At 35.5% G+C, this 23,940-nt stretch overlaps 1 protein-coding gene across 5 annotated transcripts in view; it reads left to right on the top strand.

Annotated features, from left to right (window-relative positions):
• Positions 1-23,940, top strand: part of Zbtb20 (zinc finger and BTB domain containing 20) — a 777,531-nt gene that overhangs the window by 323,158 nt on the left and 430,433 nt on the right. For 4 of the 5 annotated variants that reach the window (XM_041672753.1, XM_041672750.1, XM_041672751.1 and 1 more), the window contains one exon: positions 18,332-18,405. The exons of the other annotated variant lie outside the window; for it this stretch is intronic. The gene's annotated coding sequence lies outside the window, so the exon portion shown is untranslated. The remainder of the gene's footprint in view (positions 1-18,331; positions 18,406-23,940) is intronic. 5 annotated transcript variants of the gene reach the window in all.

Genomic DNA, 23,940 nt, shown 5'->3' with positions numbered 1-23,940 from the left:
CTCTCTCCTCCCCTCATGTCCCCTTATCACCTCTGCTTGTTTTCTGACAGAGTCTTATTTAATCCAGTCTGTATTTGAACTTGCCATGTCAGTAATGATGACATTTAAACCCTGATCTCGGTGTCTCCCAAGTACTAGCATTACAGGAATGGATACAACCCCTTTAGCTGGTTTCCTCTGTTCAAAGTTATTTTTGATATTTTCACCTGCATATTATTCACAATTCTTTTTCTTCACTAAGTTCATAAAATGTCACAATAAAATCTTATTAAACCTATATTAGTATTAGTGTCTTTGCAATATTTAGCATTCATATTCAGAACTATACAGTATTTTCCATCAAGAATTGTTTTGTTCACAAGTCAGTCTTGTCGTATTATTTGTCTGCATGCCCAAATTCATCAGTGTAGATGTATCATATTCTTGTTGTGACGGGATTGTTTGAATTCTGTTTTCCAAAATTTCAGTAGAAAACCCATGTCTTCTCTTTTTAATAATTAAAATTAGTTCTTTTTACTTAGCTGTTAATAGTACCTTTGAAGTTATTTTGAATTTTCAAGGTAATTAGATTATCAGTCAACAATAATAGTTTAGCCTTTTGTCTTAATCATACATAAAATCCAGCTTTATTAATTAAAATTTCTCAATCATTTAAGTGATCATTGTGATAAGAAGCACACTTCTTGATTATATGTATAGTAATGCCTCTATCATTTTTCATAGTAAAGATTAAATTAAATATACTTTGTTATGTTATAAAGTAAATTACAATTCTATCTTATTCGGGTATTAGAATTGCTTTCAAGTTTATATGCCAAGTATTGATAAATATTGTGAAACTCTAACTGAGAAACGTGAAATTTTTCTTGCCATGTATTTTTAATTCAAATCAATTTATTGCACATTTATTCCACACTTGCTTTTATCAGAAAGTTTTCACTAGGCATTGGAATTTAAGTACATTGGCCTTTCCCTTAAAAATAAGATGTGGTGATTTGGAAAATGAGAGGAAATAACTTAAAGTAATTGTTTTTTCATTTTTTCATTGTTAAATAACTCTTGCATTATAAGAAAACAATTTCGATTTAGGAATTTATTAATAAAAATTATAAATAAGAATAGTTATAAAATTTTTTAATGCCCCACTAATTTTATAAGCACAATAGCATAGACTGCATACATTCTATATAATTAGGAAGCTGAATGTCTCATAGTCAATCCCTGTCTCATGTGAAATGATATGTGCTCTTTGAGGAAGTCACTTTTGCAAAACTGTAATTGGGTTTTAATGATCCTAGAAATCCTTTGAAACACCTGTGACATATCACTAGGTATTCAAACAATTGATGTATTTGGTGCTAATTTTATTGTTTCAATTTACTTTATAAAATGTATCCTACTTTTCCTTTCTTGTGATATAACTTATCATATGTTTTATTTTATTTTTAAAATTCTTTTATTTTGCTCATTTAGACAGTGTTTGTAAATATTTTTTGTTTTTAAGCTAAACTCTTTTGATAAGATTCTTTCCTTACAATTTAAACAAATAAAACTGCAAATCTTTGTAGTATCAATTTTTTTATTATGAACTATAATACTGGAAAACTCAGTTCACATACTTTCAAAGAGTTTGCTTTATTTAGTTACATGTGAGTAAGGAAAAATATAAAACAAATAGCAATGAAATATTTATACTTTGCATTTACTAATATATCTAATCGTTTTTTGATCTTTTAGCAAAAGTAGTAAAACATGCAGATTACCTGTTACACATGTACCTTCCTTTGAAATAACCATTATTTCCATATAATCAATTGTTACAATTATTTAATCCCTTGTTACTTGTAATTTTATAATATGTTTCCAATATTTTATTTTTTATCTTTTGCTTTAGAACTAACTACACTGGCTAGAAAAGTGCATGCACATGAACCCTCACAGTTTTGGTATTAGTAGTGATAAATCCTTGTAAAATGACAATACTTTTGAGTTCAACTGAAATGTATATTTCTTATTTATATAATGTTTATTTCTTCATAATTGTATTCTTGTTTATTGTTAAACACTTTTATATATGCCTAATTAAACAAAATATAATTCTTTCAAAATAAAAGGTGAATCTGGATAGAAATAAGATTAATGTAGAGTAAAATCTTTGCTTTCTTAATCTCTCCTTTCATTAAATAGCTTCTCCAGTTCAAAGTAGGAGAGGTCTTTGTGGCGACACAAAGTTGATGTGTCTACCAAAGGAGATGCTAGCAGGAAATGTTGGCATTTATTAAAGGAGACTATTTTCATCTTTCAGACTTACATTCATTTTTTTATTCAATAGAGAATGCCATTTTAAACTTTAGCATTCTTTATATATTCTTAAAATTTTTATTTTGTAAGATTTTATCTCTTCTCAATTTTAAGTACTGGCATCAAATGATATTTGTCACAAACCACAATACTTGTCCCTGTGGAACTGTTGTTCTCTGTTAATACATAAGTAATACTATTGATTAACAATAGACCTTCCAAACTTAAAGACCTTTCTCTGCCACCAGTTCCCCGAACCTCACTAGGAGCCTCCTGTGAGGTATCATTTGTGTGAGGTCTTCATAGATGTAAATAAATTATGCACAGCACACTTCTTCTATTTACCCAACTTACTATACTGAAGCAACTGTCTTCATGGAACACAGATTGATATATTGTGTGTTTCTGTACTAAACCAAAGTGAAGAAGGCGTTTTATGAATATTTAACAGAACCTACTTCATAACAGTTTTTAAAGTATTTTATGAATTGTAGATAATCAGAGCCATGGGATATGAAGTAATTCTACATAACAGAGTTCATAGAAGATAACTTCTCAAACAAAATTGGATTAGACTCCTGAGAAACATGCATTGGTGTGTTTATAGCACCTTAACTTTGTAAACATATCTCACATTTAATTGTGCATTTTACTGTTGTAGTGCTATAGCAAATATAGCAGGAATGAAAAGAGAAAAAGAGGATACTTTCTAAAACAATTTGTCTTTCTTGTAATACACTCTTTCCTCTCTAAACATTTTAGTTTCAAATATGCCACTTTGTATCTTTTGAGAAGCAGTTGCTAACTTCCGTATTTTCAGAGAAAATTTGTAGTATCTGCATGATGATCAATTTCTCCCTATACAAAATTAGAATTCCCTATAGGAAAAGATTACATTAAACAAAATCTGTGCTGTAACAAGTTTTAATGACTTCTTAAAAGTTGATAATATCAAGCTTGTGGAACATAATGCTACTTGATTAATTATTATATTACCTTACTCAAAAATAATTACTGTAGAAATTGTTCATTTTGAGCACATACAAATAGTGAGATGAAGAGGCAATTCAGTGATTTGTAACAAGTCAAACTTGGCAAAATCAAATTGGTACTGTAATTTTCTCACTGGTAGCTAAAATATGTTTTATTAGGTTATCTGCTTACCTCATAATCCTGAGGGTCTCCCATGTTATAAACCTGATATGTCAGTCTCTGCTTGAGAGTCAAAATCAGGGGATCCCTTTATCTTTCTGGCCAGGCCAATCAACAACCTCAAAGTTTGGTGGAAAACATTGTCTCAAAAAATAAGATGGAAAATGATTAAGGAAGATACGTGATATTTACTCCTGGGCCTGTGTTTACACATATACAAGCACATACACACACACAAAAATGTATCTCATTGAAATGGTCCCTTAGATTGCAATAGTGATGATTATTGCTGTGCAATCAGATTATTGACGTTTGTAATTATTTCTTATACATGTCTATATTTTCTATCCCTTTCTTTACCTTATAATTATTAATTTTCTTCTTTGACAATTGTATGCATTCATATAATGCATCCTAGTTACCCTTTCCCCACCATCTTCTCTCTCATCCCTATCTCACCACTGCCCCCTCACATTCATGAAGTCTTCATTTTTTTTTTTTTTTTATGAACCACTGAGTTTAACAAGGGCTGTCTCTGTGGCCTTGTGTTTTAAACTGTCCATCAGAGCCTTTTGAGCTTACCTGGAATACACTACTGAAGTCAATGACTGCCTCTCTCCATTACTAGTCAGTAGTTCACTAGGGTCAGGTGTGACCCAGGGAGTCTCCTATCTTTGATGGACTGATGACAGGCCCAGACCCAAGAAAGGCAACTAAACCTGCTTTGAGATCATGATTGCAATGACTCTATCATTTTTCTGAAGATGTTCCTATCTTCCTGCTCTTACATTCTCTCCACCCCAGTCCTGCAGTGCCTTGGAGTGGACCTTTGAAGTGTTTCATTTAGGGCTTGGCACTTAGTCATTACTTATTCAGCACATGAGCCTCTGCATTCTTCACAGTTCATTGCAAGGAGAAACTTGTCTGGTGAATCTTGGTATAGCATTTGTCTATGCATATAAACATGAATATTTAGAAAGCATTTTAACACCATGACTCTTTAGCTAAGTTCCCATCTGCGCCCAAGATCTCCTCTGCTATGGGGTTTTGAGTGAGTATACAGTACCCAGCATGAATGCCTTCCTGTGGCTTGACCTCAAATCTGATAATAAACTGATTGGTTATCACCATCGTAGTTAATATTGTGCCAATAGACATATTTTGCTGGGAAAAATTTGTGTTGTTTGCAGAATTCACGGTTGGATAGGATTTTGATGGCTTTTCTCTTGGAGCAGCCCATACAGTACCTCTTGTGACTATAAAAACCTGCCAGTAGGAAGGAAGCTTCTAGATCAGTTTCCACTTGACTTCTCTATATCTTGTAACAAATGTGTATTGTTTAGCAATAGAGTCCTATCATCCAGTTCTGATGGTCAAGAAAAAAAATGATAAGAGCTTATATTGTTCAGGGGGCAAGATACAAGTTCAATGAATAACCTTTGTCATGAAAACAAAGAGGTGAAGGTCAAATGGGGCAGACCCGAAATGTCACCTTCTACACACATACACACACACACACACACATGCACACGCACACACACACACACTACATATATACAAACAAAAAAGAATTTTGTTTGCAATATGCACATTTAGAAGCACTGAACTCTGACCATCTATGTTGAAACTTGTTGCAGAAAGGCCGCTTGTTTGTCTCAGCTGCCGAGAATTGGAATAATCACACAGAAACTATTAATTAAATCATTGCTTGGCCCATTAGCTCTAGCTTCTTATTGACTGACTTTTACATATTAATTTAACCCATTTCTATTAATCTCTGTAAAACCATGTGGTTGTGGCTTACCAGCTAAAGTTCCTGCATTTGTTCTCCAGTGGGGCTACATGGCTTCTCTCTGACTCTGCCCTTCTTTCTCACAGCATTGAGTTTAGTTTTCCCCACCTACCTAAGTTTTGCCCTGCTATAGCTCCAAAACAGTTTCTCTATTCATTAATGGTAATCACAGCATACAGAGGGAAATCCCACATCAGAAACTATGCACTATAAATACTAAGGCTGAAAGAGATATATTTACAGAAAGTTCTTCAGCATATAAAAAGGATAACTATACAACACTGTGGATATTGTGGTAAATCATTTCCATGAGAAAAAAGGTATATTTTGTATGAATACTTCTTTTTTCTCAACATAACCTAATGATATCTGATTATGTACAATTTAGTATTTTCAGTGTTAAAAGATGTAGATCAGACAGATATTCCACTCTGGATTTTCTTAGAGTGTATGTAGGGAAAAAAAAACTCAGAAGGACTACAATTATTTTATGAAGTTTTTAATATATTCTGTTCTTTAAGTTATTCCTTTGGCTGTCATTAGATGAATCTAAAATTTAGCTATTTTTGTTAATTTTAAAAACAACTATAATTTTGGAATTCATTTGAGTCCTCCAATACAAAATGCAAAGCCTAACAAAGTACACAACAGAAGAAATACACACCTATTTTACATGAGAGACCAGCTACAAAAGTTCCAATTTAGAGGACCCAAAATCCATTTAAGTACTGTCTCCATGGCATCCCTAGTCTAAAGGTAAACGGGAGGTGGACGCTCTTCAGTTTCATTATAATAGTTTGGATATTGACTAAGTGATAACCATATCACACAGGGTAATAAATTTCCATCATACTCCATGTTCTAGCTTACTCATATTTTGAGCAGCATATGTGGTGTTTCAGGGTTTATGAATTATATTTTTTTATTTTTCAAGTGGAAACAGCAATCCTTATGGTACAGGTTCTTAGAAAAAAAGTGAATAGCTATAGCTGTGACATCTTCATGAGTCAAGGCTTGGTGAGGATTTCTCTGACATTTTGTAAGTGTGAAGCATTATTTTTGGCCCAGAAAAAAATCAGATTTCAGAACTAAAATTTTATGCATTTTGTATTTCTTCTGCACTGAGTTTGCTGTTTTCTTATCCTTCTTGATATCCTTCTTTGAAGGACAAATTTTGAAATTTTCTAGAAACACATACTATGTGTTTATTTCATCTTATGTGATATCAGTGGTTTTTTAAAATCAAATAATAAACATAAATGCCCTATATAAGTCTATTCTCAAGTGAACTTTATTATGGATCTTCTCTTAAAGAGTTACGTTTATAGTAAATATTAGTCTGCATTTCTATATATGAACTTCATAATTTATCAGTTTTTAATTCATATGGAGGTCATCCCCTTAATATTTCATTAAAAGTATGCCTTGAGTGAGAACAGGAAACCAAGAAAAAAACAAATAGTATGGTCATCCTCTGTAACATGATGGGGCCTGGTTTGTTGGGGTTTTTGCCCTGCCTCATTCCAACAGCTGTTTAGCCCCCAAAGAAAATCACACATATATCTCTATAAGTTATAAAGCTGATTGGCCCATTAGCTCTAGCTTCTCACTGGCTAACTCCCACATCTTGATTAACCCATTTTTCTGATCTATGTTAGCCATGTGGCTCACTATCTTTTTCAGTGGGGCAGATCACATCCTCCTGCTTTGGTGATCTGGGCAGGAGTGGGAGGAATCAGCCAGCTTCTTCCTTCCCAGAATTCTCCTGTTCTCATCCTGTCTGGTTTTCCCGCCTATATTTCCTGCCTGGCCAATCAGCATTTATTTATAACATGATTGACAGAATACAAACAATTCTCCCACACCAATCCTCTGATGAGGCAGTATAATTCTAGCTCCTCTCAGTATCTAGATTCTCTCAACTACATGTGTGTGTGTGTGTCCAGGAGTGCATGCCTGCACGTGTGTTTACGTTGTCTTTTGACTTAGGTTATTGATTTGTTTCCCCTTTTATTGAAATAGATTCTTTTCTCGTGCAGTATATCTAGGTTACAATTTACTCTTACTAATTCTTCCAGTTCCTTCCCACACCCTCTCCCATCCAGATCTATTCCCTTTCTGTCTCTCATTAGGAAAAAAAAACAGGCTAGTAATAGATAACAACAAAACATAACAAGATAAAATATAATAAGTAAGAAATCACATTAAAATTGGACAAGGCAACCCAACAAAAGGAAAAGAGTCCATCGGCAAGCACAAGAATTAGAGACCCCTCTAAAACCACAGAGAAACCCTGTCTCGAAAAACCAAAAAAAAAAAAAAAAAAGAATTAGAGACCCACCTTTTTACTCACTCAGGAGTCCCATGAAATACTAAACTGAATGCTAAATAAATACACTGCTTACCTGGTGCAGATCCCTGTGCTTGCTGTGGTGACCTGTGCTTGCTTATTCAGTCTCTGAGCTCATATGAGCTTAGCATAGTTGATGTAAAGTAACTTAGTGTTCTCCATCCCCTCTGGCTCTTACACTCTTTCTACCTCTTCTGCAAGCTTTCCTGAGCTCTGAAGGGAAGATTTTGATGGGGACATTCCCTTTAGAGTTATGTGTTCCAAGCTGTGGGTCTCTATATTCATTTCCATCTGCTACAGGAGAAATCTTCTCTGATTATTGCTGAATAAGGTATTGATCTATAAGAATGGCTGAATATCATTAGGAATCATTTTATCATTACTTATTATGTATTTACCTATGAACAGTAGTATTTGATTTTACCCTAAATCTGGGCTATCTAGTCTCGGTTTCTTAGTTACCTAAACATTGTTGCACGTGGGTTTGATCTCTTGGAATGGGCCTTAAGTCAAATCAGACCTTGGTTGGTTACTCCTACAACATTTATGTGACTATTGCCCTAGCATATTTTGCAGGGAGGAGAGGAGTGTAGATTTAAAAAATGCTGACTTTTTTGGTGTATATGTTTCTCTTTTGGTAGTCTTGGACTCATTGGCATAGGACAAGACTTTCTAAAAGAATACTGATAATGAAGGCACTAAGATCAACAATTAATAAGTGGGACCTCATGAAACTGAAAAACTTCTATAAGGCAAAAGATACTATCATTTGGGTAAAGCAGAAGAGTACAGAATGGGAACAGACTTTTACAAACTCCACATCCAATAGAGGGTCAAAATATATAAAGAACTCAAGAGCTGAGCATGGTGGTGTACACTTTTAGCACTAGCACTCAAAAGGCAGAGGCAGGTAAATATCTGTGAGTTAGAGGCCAGACTGATCTACAAAATAAGTTCCAGGACAGCTAGGACTGTTAGACAGAAAAACTCTGTCTCAAAATATAAAGAAGAAGAAAGAGGAGGAGGGGGAGGAGAAGAACTACTCAAGAACTTGCTATGAAAATCCAAATAATACAGTTTAACAGTATGGTACCAGATCTAAACAGAGAATTCTCAATAGGGGAAACTCTCACTCTGGAATATTTGCCCAAAGGATCCTCATCCTACTACGTGGATACTTGCTCAACCATGTTCGCTGCTGCTCTATTCATAATAGCCAGAACCTGAAAACAGCCTAGATGTCTCTCGGCAGAACAGTGGATGAAGAAAATGTACTTTTACACAACATATTTAAAAAAAATGACATCATGAAATTTATAGGCAAAATGATGAAACTCAAAAAAAGTCATCCTTAATGAGGAAGCCAGATCCATAAAATAAATATATTTATTTGTTTATATGTGGGTATTAGCCTTTATGTAAATGATAACTGTAGTAATAGGAACGGTGGGGCTGCATCCCCAGCACCCCAGCCGCCTGCTAGCTTATGCCCTGAAATAACAACATACAAACTGTATTCTTTTAAACACTGCGTGGCCCATTTCTATCTAGCCTCTTCTAGGCTAATTCTCACATATTAATTTAGTCCATTTCTAATCTTCTGTATAGCCCACGAGGTGGCTTACCAGGGAGATTCTGGCCTACGTCCATCCTGGGTCGGAGCTTCATCGCGTGTGCCTCAGAGAGCAGAGCTATCACGTCTACTGGGGAGAGGGAAGCATGGCGTTTCTGCTCTAGAGAGCAGAGCTGTCGAGTCTGAGCTCACTTCCTCTTCCTCCCAGCATTCTGTTCTGTTTACTCCACCCTCCTATGTTTTAACCTATGAGGGCCAAGCAGTTTCTTTATTGCTTAACCAATGAAATCAACAGATTGATATATGACACTCCCACATCAGATAACAATGCTATACTCAGTGAATCTAGACAGGTTAGGTATAGAGGAAGGAACTGGGGGAACACATGGATCTCCTTGGGAGGGAGAATTAGAATAGATTTTAGGAGTGGCCTGGAGGTTAGAAGGACTGACACAGGGGAATCAGATAGGGACACAGAGGAGAAATGGGTAGGGTTGAGGGAGGGAATGTGGGGAGAGACAGCTAGCAATGAGGGGCATTTCAGCAGTAGTATGGAAACCTGAAATATATGAAGGCTATCCTAATGAAGTCTCTCTAAATAATGGAGGAGATGGAGTCCCAACTGACCATTTCTTGACACTAATGAACTTTCCAGTACTGGGACTGGGTTACATCCAGTTGAGTTGTTGGCCAAAGGGGTTCCATGGAAACAACCAAACAAACCAGGCTGTTGCCAAGACAATAAGCTACTTTCCACAAACTGAAAGCAAGTTCCCCTTGCTGAAGACTAGATCCTCATGACTAATTGAATATGGAGAGGTTTATGTGGTGCCTAAACCAAACCTTCACTCTATGTGCTAGTGTCTTTGGTATGGGAAGATACTCTCAGTTGTATTTTTAAAAAAGCAACTCTTGATCTTTTATAAGAGGTTTGACAACTTCATCATTTCATCATTGTGTGTTCTACCCACATTCCAATCCAGACCCACCCTAACTGTTTCAGAGTTGAAAGGCATTTAGAGTGCCTGTGTCCACAAATTTTTTAACTCTTTAAAGATGTCCAGACCATGGATGATTTCTTAAACAAGTGGTACTATATTAAAATTTTTATTCATGCTGGTATAAATTATATACACACACATATAATGCACACAAATATATATATTTATATATTTGTGTAGAAAATATATAGATATTTAGGTCCAGCTGGACCTAAATTACTGAATTGGAAGGAAAAGAATTAGGCAATGTACAGATATTGAAGAATGCCAAAATTGTTTATGTTTACTATGAAAGTCACAAAATATGGAAAGGAAGGAAAGAAGGAGGGAAGGAAGGGAGGAAGGAAGGAAGGAAGGAAGGAAGGAGAAAAATATATCTCCAACCTCTAAAGTGTGGTGAATAAGTAGCTTCTGTATTTTGAAAGGTCATGAACAGAACATAGGAGAAACACAGTAGTTCTAAACAAGTTTGCAAAGTTTATTTTATTTTATTACTTAAATACCAATCCAAATTCCCACTCCCCTTCCACTCCCTCCACAGACCCTTCCACCCCACTTCCCTCCAATCCTAAGAGAGGGCAATGTACCCTGCCCTGTAGAAAGTCCAAGGCCCTGCCTACTACATCTAGGTTGAGCAAGGTATACCTCCAAAGAGACTACGATCCCAAGAAGCCAATACATGCAGTAGAGACAAATCCCAGTGTCACTATCAGTGCCCCCTCAGTCTGCTCCAACTGTCAACCCGCCTTCAGAGGGACTTGTTTGTTCCCATGCTCCTTCACTCCCAGTCCATTGGGAGTTGGTGAGCTACCATTAGCTCAGGCGAACTGTCCCAGTGGATGAATTCCTTGCTCATACTCTCACTCCTTCCACTCTTAACTGGATCTTGGGAACTCAGTTCAGTGCTCATATGTGGGTCATTGCCTCTGTTTCCTTCTGTTGTTGGACGAAGGTTCTATGGTGATATTTAAAATAATCATCAGTCTGATGACAACCCCCACTCTCACATTTACGAGTCTCATACAAAGACCAATTTACAGAATTGTAACATATGTGTAGAGGGCCATGGTCAGAATTGACCATCTTAATAGATACATAGAAAAATTTTTAAAACCCACTATCTGTGACAGAAATCTTAACAAACTTGTAATAGAGGTAACTTCTGAACCTCATAAAGGCATCTATGAAAAATCTATATTATAAATTTAAAAATGAAATCTTGCTGCTAAGTTTGGGAAAGAGACAAGGTTGTCAGGTTTGAACTATTGTATTTAATAATATAATACAAGTTAATATAACTTAAGTTCAGAAATATGAGAAAGGGAAGGAAAAGAGAAAAGGGAAATGGAAGGAAATCAAAGACCCAAGGGATGGAAATCAGTAGAAAACTGAAGCATAAAAAGAGTTTTATTTGTAGATAATGTAATCTTGTATATAGAGGATTAAGTAATGTGCATAAACAACTTATGAACTAATTAGGAGTTTGGTAAATTAACTAGATGCAAGTTGACTCTAGAAATCAATTTTCTTTTTGCGTACCATCAACAGTGAAATTATAAAAATTCCATTTGCAATGGCATCAAAAATAGTATTTTTTTCAAAAACTGTTAAACTAATTCCAATAGTTGAAAATGACACAATAGTTATATTCCTTATTAAAAAGAAAACTAAATTAGACTATATGCACTATGTTATCTTAAAACTTACTATTCAAACTATAGTAAGAAGAAGTATAATACTGGAATGTAGAACAATGGGGTGACATTGAGAGTCTAGAAAATTTAATCTTAGTTTGTTCATTTGGCTCTTTTCAAAGGTACCAATGCAATTTGGCAATGCTAAGTATGCTGCGAAGAATACATGACTACTTATATTTTTATGTATGTCTCACAGTCATAAAAATTTGCTCAAATGCATCAGTACCTAAATTCAAGAGCTAGAATTATAAAATTTCAAGAAGATCTTTTGGCTGAAAATCTTCATACCTTTGTTTTAGGCAAAAGCAAAAAGCCAAAACCTTGATTTTTAAAATACATAAATCCCAGTAATGATTGGACTGGCAAGATAGGCCCACTGCTGCAATAGTGGCACAAATGGTATGGAAGTAGTCAATTGCTGTCTTATTGGATTTAATACTCACTCCAAAAGATTGAATCCATTCTTGGTATTGTTAACTAGGCCAAAAATCCATGACTCAATAGGTCATATATCCTTGGGGGGGTCCAATATTTTATTTTCCAAATTGAATGTAGTATTAAATTGTCCCATAAGTTTCTATCTTTATACTCATATTAAAACATCTCTCAGCTGTCATTTTAAAGTTTCTTTTTGCAGTAGATGGTGACTAATCCAGAGAATAATACCTGGTCAATGTATCACACCTTTTCCTCCCCAGATTCAGGGTTTTTCTAAGAATAGAGGGCGGACAGATTATAAGAGTCAGAAACAGTGGACATGTACAGTGAAACTGTTTATTGAACATGTTGGACTATTGCACACAGGAACTCAAAAAGGTCATGACTGCATATACAACCTGAATAAGATGTAGCCAGACAAAATCCCAGCCACGATTTTCATCCCTGTCTGAGAATCCATTGATAGAGGCTGCTGAAGGAGGTTAAGTTTTCTTCTAAGATGCTGTCCCTGAGAAGCTACCCCGTGTTCTAGTAAGTGGTCCAACACCCTTGCATGTACAACCAGCATTAATTAGACTGAGTGGGTTCATACAAAGAAAGAGAGAACATGAAGTTGGAGAGAATAGGAAAGAAATTGGAAGGGAGGGAATGGAGAGTAAATTTGATAAACATTATATGCATGTATGAAATTTTCAATAGAAATATGCCTACAAAAAAGAATGAATCAATAACATGAACTTCAACACAATTAAGAACTTTTGAACTTCATGATAGAAATGAAATGATAAGCCACAGTTAAGAAAATTGCTACAAGATTTTGAACAGATTATCAATCTATCATAATTGTTAATGTTATTTATAAATCATAAACTATCTTGATAAAATAATATTTCATAGTATTATACTGAATCCAATTTAAACTGTGAATATTTTGAATAAATATTTCATGCAAGAGGAAATAGGAATTGCTGTAAACACAGGAAAAGATGCTCAACATGATTAACCCTAGGGAAAAGTAAACTTAAATCATAAGATACCACTTCATATTTCTATAGTAGTTATAGTTCTGTTTTTTTCAAGGTAGTAATAAGTATTCATGAGGATTTGGAGAAATGGAACCCTCCCACATAGCTGGTGTCAATGCAGAATTGAATAATCCATTTAAAAAATGCTGGAAATTTCTTAATTAAAAATAAACCAAGTCTTAGGACCCAACAATTCCACTTCTAAGTGCTTTCCAAAAAGAAATGAAAATATACATCTACACAGGGACTTTCATAAAGCAAATGCTCATGGCGGTATTATTCATAGTAGCCAAAATATGGGAGCTGCCTTACATATTTTAAAAATGGGGTGCACTATACAAATTCCATTCATCAGAGAAATATATGAAGGCAATTTGGATTGTGACAAGAATTTTGTCAAACTGCATTGTGCTTATCATTGTGTTACTCTGAATTTACTCAAAACCGTTGATAGTAAGGATAAATACATTTATTGTCTTCTTGACACAATGTATGATTACTTGGAAGTTAGTCTCAATGAGGAATTTCCTAGATTAGTTGTGGGCATTAATGTGAGGGATTTCTGAATTGGGTTCATTGAGTTTGTAAGACTTACTATGAACTTGGGCTACACCATTTTCTCGGCTAGGCCCCAGAGTGAATGCATTGGAGCAAGAGAGCTTAGTTCTGGCATGCATATATGGATTTGTTCTTCTTGTATGGGGATGTGCTGTGATTAGCTATTTCAAGTTGTTGCTCCTTTTGACTTCCCTGTTGATAGTAGAATGCAACCTGGAATTGTAAGCCAAACAAACCTTGTCTCTTTTTTTCTCAGAGTTTTCTGTCACAGCCATGGGACATGAGACTCAGACATATTTTCTTTAAGTTTTCTACCATACAGTGCTAAAATAGACGTTTGCTTATTAAGACTATAAGATGTCTGATACCACATAACCAAGTAACCAAAGTCAATATCCTCAGTGATGTGCCGTGTTGACATCATTTACTGCCCAAAACTGTAATAATACATCTTTTTGTATGCATCTCTGGAACTCATAATTCTTATAAATTTATTTATAAGAGAATATTAGACATATTCAAGTTTAGTAACAGAACACAAAGTATTTTATCTTGTTCAAAACTGTGAAAGTAATGAAAAACACAAAACGTTGTCACAGACCAAAGAAACCAAGGGCACAGGCATGCAGTTTGTCATTCTGAATGGGATTCTTATAACAGAAAAAAGATACTGGTAACATATATATATTCAACATATAAAAAGAATTGATAACATATTATTTGACAGTAACAGAACATTTACTAACATTAAAAGTCATTTCAGGTGTGAAAAAAGCCAAAGTTATATTTTAGTGACTCATACTAAAGTCTCTATGGTTGAGTGCTGTGTTATCTGGGATTGTCTTTTAAATGATCTGGTGGAAGCAAAACTGGGAAAGAGAGTCAGTGGAACTCACTCACCATATATTTTACCCTTCCACATGTGTGAAAGTTTCCGTAATAAATTTTTAAAATCAAATTCAGTTGAAAAACAGATTTCACTATTCTCTGTTGACCAAAGTTACGTCTTGTCTAATAAGAGTCAAATATGTGCATCAATTAATAAGCCATAAAAAGACTTACTGAATGTGCAGAAATACCCTGATCAAGATAAAATCAGGGCTGAATACTTGGGAGAACATTAGGAGAAGTGCTTGAGTTAGCAGACTCCTAAACTGCAGTGCTTCTTGTTCTTTCCTTGGAGCTCTGTGGTCCACTGATACGCTGCTATCTCAGTTCCTTTTTGCATGAAGATTTTAAAATGAAGTAGAGTGTGGTCAGAAGCCACTCTTGTTCCTACTCAGTGCTCCAAGGATCTAAGCACTTTGCCACTGTGTCATTGTTGTTTGACTCAGTAATTTCTTGGTGGCCTTGTGACTTGTAGCATGGGACACTGTGAATACCACATGTACTGCTGCTCTGGAGTCCATACAGAATCTAGTGCAAAGTTCAGAGCTGTGTGCAGAGTGACTCCTTCTCCAGGCTTTGTCATTTATGGTGATGTCACTGTATCATTGAATATTGACTATGATCTAGAAATCCTTATAGTTTTGTTCTGACTAGAACATTTACCACTATTGTTAATCTACTGTCTAAGATTAATTTTTAAAAAGATTTTAGCAGCCTGGTGGTGGTGGTGGTGGTGCATGCTTTTAATCCCAGCACTTGGGAGGCAGAGACAGACATATCTCTGTGAGTTCGAGGAAAGCCTGGTCTACGGAGCTAGTAGTTCCATAAGAGGCTCTAAAACTACAGCAAAACCCTGTCTCAAAAACAAACAAGAAAGAAAGAAAGAAAGAAAGAAAGAAAGAAAGAAAATTAGAAACTGATACAAAATTTTTTCTTAGTGAGGACATGAGTCATAGATCAGTTTTCAAGGTGCATTCAGTGTGCAGTTGTGAACATGAGAGTTGGAAGCCGTAAAGCAGAGAGGAGGGCCGTGATAAGACCCTGTCCTGATTTTCTGCCCTTCAGTCTCAGCGCCCTCAAAGTTATTTCACTTTCCTTAATGACCTGCCTTCAAGCAGTTTCTACCTAACATTGTGCAGTGGGCGGCTCAGTGACAGAGTTAATGGCTTTTTCAAGTGCAATGAAGAGGAGCAGTGTTCATATCGAAGACAACTGGTCCCACTTCCAGGTCCATCTTTGGGCCAAAATACGTAGTCGCCAACAGTGAGTTGGCGACTGTATTTTTTGAGTTCTGGCGCAAAGCAAGATCCATCTGTTTTGCCCAGCCGTTTGCCTGAGTGCCACAGAATGGTCCTGTTATTAAGCTTATTTGTGGTCCTATTTGAGGTTAGGAATAATGTAAATAAACCTCAGTCCCCCCTTTGATGACCACAGCCCAGGAATTAAAAGTGGTGCTGTTGGTACTGTAAGTAAGGCTGTGTCTATTTTCTCAATTGTTCTGTTTTCTTTGGATAGAGAAACAGACATTTAAGAATGAGTTTGTCATCTGGAAGGATAGTTGTCACCAAGTTTCTCTCAACAGGATACAAGATGTTATTTTTGAGCTTCATTACCCTTACCAGAGAGAGGGAGAGAGACAGAGACAGACAGAGAGGGAGAAGCCAGCAGAAATGGAGAAGAAAGCAAGTCACAGCACAGGGAGGTGTGTGTGGATGACTTAATGCTGACTGTTCATGATGAACTTTATGATTTTGAATAGTTGTGTTTACTGCACATTTGCTGGTTTGAGGAAAAGAAAATCTGACTGAACTGAACTGATGGTTGTCAGCTACTTTCTGTGTGTGTACTGAACTGAACTGATGGTTGTCAGCTAATACTTTCTGTGTGTGTATTCAGTCTGACTGAACTGAACTGATGGTTGTCAGCTAATACTTTCTGTGTGTGTATTCAGTCTGCTTTCTCTCACCTTTTGAGCCAGACAGTGATTCAGTTTCACTGACCACATGTTGTTGGTGAGAACAATACCAGTTGCAATTCAGATTTATCTACAAATGGACACTTTTTATCTTTCTGAATCATTTATCAGGGGTTATTGTTATTCCATATAATTTTTGAGCACAGTTATTTTTGTCAGTGTCTTTCATAAATGTTTGGTTGCCTTATAAGGATATATGTGCTCTCCCCTCCTCTCATTCAGTTGTCCCTGGTGACGCCTCCATAATTTCTGTCTTTACACTGTTGCATTTTTAGGCTAATTCAGGCATTTGAGAAGCAGAGGGAAAGTTTAGTAAGTCAGTCAGTAATTTTTTTTTCAAAAATATAATCCCATTCATGACTGGATTTAATATGAAATCTGGGCAAGTTTTCATTTAAAATGTATGTTCATCAAATAGACACATTGCCTAAGTTATTATTCCATATATTTCAAAGGAAAACAGGATTTGCAAGTGAGAACCAGATGCATTTTCTCATAATAGGTGCAATTTCAGGGGTGATTTATGATTATGATCTCATATGTGGAAATATTAAAATATTACTTTGTATTATGTGAGGGTCAGACATAAAACCAACACAATCAGTGCAGCAAATATATATTAAAATGCTCTTTTAAAGTAAAATAAGGAAGGTAATTATACTAGCTCCATTTTGTATTTAAAAGTATTTTTTTCTAAACACTAATGTGTTATTTATTTGAAACTAAAAATAGAAATGACTTAATGTAGAATGTTGTGATTCTTTTATTACTATTGTTTGTATTTGAAGAAAAGATTGAAAAATAAACAAAGTGCTTTAAGTCCAAACTTGTGGGATACAGTTGGAGAGCTGAATGCCTGGACTCTTAATTTGACGATACATGGAACCAGAGAGTTAAACCAGGATGTCTCATTCAAATCCTTATGATTTTCCTGTCTCACACTGACGATGATATGGAATAGGAAGTGCAGTATGACATGAAGTGGGGCACACAAACATCCCATAATATAATTTGTGACCATTTTGCATTTTGTATAGCTAACCGTGCTTGTTTACCTCTAGTTTCCAGCCCCTCCCCCATAGGTCAGTCATTTGTAACCATAGATTAGTATTTTTCCCAGTTTATTGCAGTCATAGTTTTTCTTCATCATGGATATTCAGATTCATAGATTTTTTTCTTATGGACTTAATATTTTCCATACTCTTTGGATTGTGAAATTTTTCTCTAGGATGTTTTTCTTTAAATTACTTAGATTGTAACTGAGTTCACTTTGGAAGTTTCTAGCCATACCACTATGAAGTCCTCAGTATGGAGGGAGGGTTTTGTTTTTTTTTTTTTTTTTCAGAATTACCTTTGTTTCCTCTTTAGATTCTATTATTTTCATTAAGAAACTACTCTGGGAAACAGGATTTTTTTTTCCTCTCTCTCTTTCTTTCTTTTTCCCCCTTAACAGGAATAAAAAAGCTCCGCTTGACTGGTAATGCATTGCTTTGGATGGGGAAACATTATGAAAGTTTAATTTTTAATTAAATCTGAAATACCAATTATAACTGAAAGAGATTTTAACCTGTTTCTTTTCAGACTGCCTGAAGTTACATTCTGAGACTGAAATCACTGCACCTTAAAAACAAAAGATTGAGAGGCACTGTGTCCCTGTGAGTAGACGCTTCCCGTCCCTTCCTCAGTGCTTCTGTGACCAACCCACAAAGGGACAAAACCTATCATAGTAACCGACAAGAGGGAAAATCTGAATGTCCCTGAAGAAATCTATCCTTAAATGATTTCCTTTAAAAAAAAGTTATTGAGCTCAGTGTTTCTGGGTGTCTTTTATTCACTCAAAATTATGAAACCTTTCTTTTGAATTTCATTAGGGAGGGTGTCGCCCACTGTGCAGCACAGTGAAACACACCCTCTTTGGAGAGCTTTGTGCATTTTATACCACACTCTTAGAGGTAAAAGAATTCTTTTGAATCAAAGTAGATTTCGTTTTCTTTAGTGATGTCGCTAGAAATTTTTAGTCTTTGTGTCAATGGAAATGAAAAGTTCATGATGACATCACAAGATTCTATAGCCTTGAAGATTTTTGGGCAAACCTAAGTAAAAATGCATAATTCCCTTGTGTGCGTGTGTTCCCCATTCTGCTATGAAGCAGTCAAAATAGCACATCTTATGTCTTCCCGTGAGCTCCAAGGCTGTCTCTCAGAGCCCATTGTTCCATAAATGCATGTCAGAGTCTACCACAGTCTGCTCTACCCTTATTTAACTGCTGTTTTGTCAATGTACTTGGAAGAACAATTAACATTTGGGATTTCAATGTCTGCAAAACAGGCAGTGAGGAGAACTGGAGCAAATAAAAGATTCAGATGCCCAGGGTAAGAAAACAGAAGCTCATAGCTGGTGGAAGAGAGAAAGAAAATCACTTTAATGCTGCATTCGGAGTTGGGAAATACTGAAAGGAAAGATCTTTTTCATATTTTAGATCAAAATACAGATTTTAGCAATAAAATCCAGGTTTATTATGCCTTGCTAAGTTTTACAGTCTGATGTTTTCTGTCGAAGTCTAAAAGCACCATCTCTTCTACTGCAGTGCTGGGTGTGGGGTCTCCTTACTGCACCCCTGCTTCCTCAGCGTGCACCCTCTCTTCTGTTGTAGTGCTGGGTATGGGGTATCCTTACTGCACCCCGGCTTCCGCAGATGGGGTCCCCATGCAGAGAGTATGCCTACTTCCTCCATTTTCATTTTGCTTCACTAGAGTCTGTCTTTACTGACTGCAGATAGCCAGAAGCTTGCATGTCTGCATCTTTTGTTTGAGTTCTGTTAAGTTCTTTTTTATGTGTTTTGTTTTTGAGAGAAGTGACACAGGGGGCACTTGGGCAACTTGGATTTGTTGACAACCTAGACTAAATAAATAAGTAACAGTTGCTAATTTTGTCATAATTTGAACAGTTCAAGCCTACAGATACTAAGGTCTCTAAAAGTAAGGATTAGTTCAGGTTTTTTCCCAATACTTATCACAGTAATTGATAATCACACACACACACACTTACACACACACACACACACACACACACACACACACAAACATACATACCTACACACAACCCCTTCCCCCCAAAAAACAAAAATAAAACAAAAAAACTATTGTTTGCGGCACAATTATACAAGTTTTTTTTTTTTTTTAAAGTCAGAGATTTGAGAATATTTACTGTACAGTGGAATCAGGTAAAGATTTTGGCAGGTAGAAAACCAATTATAAATAATTTGCCATAAAGCATTCTTCCATTCATGTCATGCGGGGCATCAGCCTCTTGTTCTTTCATCACCATGCTAATTTACACTTCTTTTCCTGGCCCAGAGAAGAAGTATCCATTCATATATATCCTATTGGTCTGTGAAATAGTCTTCAGTAATTTTCTCTCTAAGTCCTGTGTTATTTCTGGTATAGTAGAATTGACTCTGATCTGCCTGGTTGGGGATATTGGCCACATCTTCTCTCATGTTGACTGTACGTACAGCAGACATTTGAGGGAAGTAAAGCAAGTGTTGCTGTTTGTGCTAGCTTCGGAGGACAGGGTCTTGAGAAGTTGCTGTGAGAAAATCTTTTCATTGAGGCAAACATCAGAACCAAATCACAATCCCAGTAAGACTACAGTATTCTTTAGAACTCAGATCTGGTTGACATAACATTTCCAGTCACCTCTCCCTAACTCTATTTAAGAATTTTTTTCTGAAAGGAATTCTTTTTTCATTTTTGTGCAGTCAGCTCTCGGTGATTCAAATTAAGGCTTTCATAAAATTTAAACTCTGGGGGAAACCTGTATTGATACAATTTAGGCCTAGTCAATTGTGCTACCATATTGAAAACCGTTTAAGATTATCAATGTTCCTTATAAATTATTCCACATTTTTAGGGTGGAAACCTGAGGTAAAATTGATGACAGGGAAAAAGCTGTCATAAGCCATAAGAGCAGCAGGAATGTAAAGAACGGAAGTCTGACCTCTCATTCTGAAACGAGTAAGTTGAGTCCCAGGGAGTGCACTTAGGCTATGACAACCACACTGACGACAAAGATAGATCATTCCTCAGCGTGTAAACCAGACAGAAGACCACACCCGGATACCGAGCTTCCAGCATTCCTCTGAAGGCAGTGTAAGCAATTTTGAGAGTTATTGACTGTTTACCAATTAACCTAAAATTAATGAATAAAGCTCTGAAACTATTATCAAAACTTTTTTTGTTAGCCCTACACATTTTGATACTAAACCCTTGGTTGTGCCCTGTGGTCTTTATAGACAAAATTTATTCGTTCACTTAATATTCGTTTTAGTGATTGATGAAGCTAGTTCACTAGAAATTTCCATAGTAATCTGGCTCATAGTCTTGAGAATGAAGCCTGTATACCAAACATCGAATTCAATATCGCCAGCAGTGTACATGGTGTCAAAGGTTGTGTTGTCAGGTGCCATTCCTCTGAAAGAAAGTTAGTGGTACGAATGAAATAAACTTAAGTAATTTAAAATGAATTAATTACTATGGTAATTTATGTCACCCTGCTTTATTAATTCTATAATTTAACGATTCAAAGAGGGAAGCATCAGAACTTATTTTACCGAGAGTCAGCTCCTAGACCCATATTTTTGTTTCTTAATTTCATTTTACCACACCCACGCCTTCTACTCCTGGCCTTGAAGTTGTTCGAATAAAAGGGTGCAAAAAGTTAATGGCCTAAGTTTTGTGTCCCAACAAGATGAAACAGATGTGCTTTTTACAAGTGCCCATGAAAGCTTTAGCATACAGAAAAAAGGAGATCATGGCATGAGAATGTCAGAATAGAGTTCTAGATATGCTTATCAACAAACTGCTCTCTTCAAACTTCTCTTGCTTCTTTATAATAATTAACATTTATTATATACACCCTTATAACAAGCATGTTACCAGGGTCATTAGTACCTTTATTGTATAATTAAGGGGATTTAAATCTATTTGGTAAATCTCCTAAAAAATGGAGTCATTAATTCATTCGTCAACCATGTTTGATGTTAAGAATATAGAAATGAGTTCTGAAGTCTGAGGTGAATTTCTAAGCTCTTAAAGAATCAGACATTAATCTAGTACACAAATAATAACAAAATTACAGATTGTCTCCATGAAAAGAACTGTTTATTTAAGGAGAATATGGGTGAAGTAAATCTAATTTTAATACTCACTAAAGTGTTTTCTTTTCTGAGTTTGAAGAGAGTTTGAACCTCTAAAATTTAGGACTGATATCTTAGGCCACATTTTCCATATGCAAAACTTAAGAAGAATGCTGACAACCTTCTGAGACAAGGTCAGGTTCATTTCTGTTTAGTTAATAATTATTAAAGCGCTGTTGCTGATTAATTCATTTCTTATTTTTCTGTTCTTTACATATATAAAGAATATATACCAGCAATAAGTTTCACTCCTAGACTCTATTTTTCACTGATAAACCTTAACCTTATCTTTAAGTATGGTTATATTTTATCTTAAACAATTACAAGAGGCCTAGAAGCAATGAAAGCCTTGAAAATTGTTACTTTTTACAAACTATGCTAAATTTCTAAATTGAAGAACAAATCAGATAGTTTAGAAACAGGTTGCATTAATATCCTAGGAAGTTAATAAGCAAGAATAGAGATATTTATGTATTTTCAGAATGTTGTATATCATCCTTTTCAGTTTATGCACAGAGAGAATGTTAATATTAACCATAGAAAAGTAGATTATACTCTAAAAAAAAAGTCTATCTGTCATAACTCAGAAGACATTGCCATTAGAGAATACTACAACAGCAAAGAACTTTAGGGATTTTTTAAATAAAAATCAGGCCTAGAATTCTTATAACAGTTAATTATACGGCCATCTAATTAAACAATTATTAGCTTAAATGGGAAAACTGGGCCTGTGACCCTAATTTTTAGCCATATTACTGCATCCAAGCCACCTAATAGATGATCCAAGTCCTTCCCATAATCCCTTCACAGTCTTAGGTGAAAGGGGACTGTTTATACAAGAGACAAGTTTGTGCAGAAGCCCCAGTTAATGGATAAAGGAATAGTATAGGTGACTCCCATTCTCTTTACTTCATGTACCAGATGCCTTCTAAGAGTTGACTGTCACCATTGCTACCCACACTCTGCAACTGCTCAGCAAAGAACCCTTTCCATGTTGTAATGAAGAAACTTAGCCCCAGGAAGTTTAAGTACATGCAAGAACACAAAGCTAATATGTGAGTCTAAAAGATTCCAACACTGGGGATCTCTTTCTTAATATTTTTATCTTGTGTGCTTTGGTATCACCTCAGCTGATGTGATCTCAGAAATCATTATATCCTTAGTGGTCTGAATGCCTTAATAGCTGAATAACTGCTAAGAAAGTAAAAGTATGTCCACTCCACATAAAACTGTCACATTGAACTCTTCCATGTCATCAGAACATCATGTCAGAGTAAATTACTTGTAGAAACCATGTATCACAGTGAAATCTTGAGCCAGCATTCACACACATACTCCACTTGTTTGTTTTTATGCTTGTGAAATAGTGTTTCATGTACTCAGAGGATGTCAAACAACTTTCTCTCTAGACAAGACTGACCTTGAACTCCTGATCCCCCTGCCTCAGTGTTCTACATGCTAGAGTTACAAACATGCCCCAGCCTGCCTGACTTTTTCATCATCTAACCCAACACTATGACTACTTTTCTAGATGCTGTTTAGTTTTCTGTGGACTACATAGTCTGGCCACTTAGCTTATAAAGAACAATGGTCATACATTTTTATGTACTTCCCAAGAAGAAGGAATGTTGATAGAATGTCTTTAAAACTGAACTATGTTATCATGTTTGCAAACAAACATAATGGTTTTATATGTTCTTCATTGGGAAGTGAACTGGTAAGACTGGCCGGTAAATTTCTGAAGTTTCTTAACTCATTCTTTGTTTGTCCGTGTTCAACACCCTAATCATAACACAAAAAATGGTGCCACTAACCTGGAGCCCATGTAAAATACCTTTGAAAAGTGAATAAGAAGAAAAATAACTGTGCTAATTAAAACAATAAAAAGGAATAATTCAAATGATTTAATATTAAAATTTATTTTATTAGATTTTTTGCAGGATTAGCTTTATAGCATGATTAGAGATTGTGTGTGTGTGTGTGTGTGTGTGTG

The sequence above is a fragment of the Microtus oregoni genome, unplaced genomic scaffold (assembly GCF_018167655.1).
Source record: "Microtus oregoni isolate MIOR12 unplaced genomic scaffold, Mior012 000023F_ref0000262, whole genome shotgun sequence".
In the NCBI taxonomy this organism is placed as follows: domain Eukaryota; kingdom Metazoa; phylum Chordata; class Mammalia; order Rodentia; family Cricetidae; genus Microtus; species Microtus oregoni.
The sequence above is the reverse complement of the archived record's forward strand: the minus strand, read 5'-3'. Positions and strand labels throughout refer to the sequence as shown.